The sequence below is a fragment of the Salvelinus sp. IW2-2015 genome, linkage group LG23, assembly GCF_002910315.2.
Source record: "Salvelinus sp. IW2-2015 linkage group LG23, ASM291031v2, whole genome shotgun sequence".
In the NCBI taxonomy this organism is placed as follows: domain Eukaryota; kingdom Metazoa; phylum Chordata; class Actinopteri; order Salmoniformes; family Salmonidae; genus Salvelinus; species Salvelinus sp. IW2-2015.
The window spans coordinates 35,672,411-35,673,019 of record NC_036863.1 but is presented as its reverse complement, the minus strand read 5'-3'; positions in this window follow the sequence as shown (position 1 = coordinate 35,673,019).

Sequence of the window (609 nt, the reverse complement as noted above, 5' to 3'; positions counted from 1 at the left end):
CATGTCATAAATGGGGAAAACTAGGCGTGTGTGAGGTTTAGCATGTCATAAATGGGGAGACTAGGCATGTGTGAGGTTTAGCATGTTATAAATGGGGACAACTAGGGTGTGTGAGGTTTAGCATGCTATAAATGGGGAAAAACTAGGCGTGTGTGAGGTTTAGCATGTTATAAACGGGGAACATAGGCATGTGAGGTTTAGCATGTTATATACACGGAAACTAGGTGTGTGTGAGGTTTAGCATGTTATTAACATGTAAAACTAGGCATGTGTGAGGTTTAGCATGTTAGAAACACGGAAAACTAGGGTGTGTGTGAGGTTTAGCATGTTTTAACATGTAAAAACTAGGCATGTGTGAGGTTTAGCATGTATAAACACGGAAACTAGGCGTGTGTGAGGTTTAGCATGTTAGAAACATGGAAAATTAGGCATGTGTGAGGTTTAGCATGTTATAAACATGGAAACTAGGCGTGTGTGAGGTTTAGCATGTTATAACACGGAAAACTAGGGATGTGTGGAGTTTAGCATGTTATAAACACGGAAAACTAGGGATGTGTGAGGTTTAGCATGTTATAAACACGGAAACTAGGGATGTGTGAGGTTTAGCAA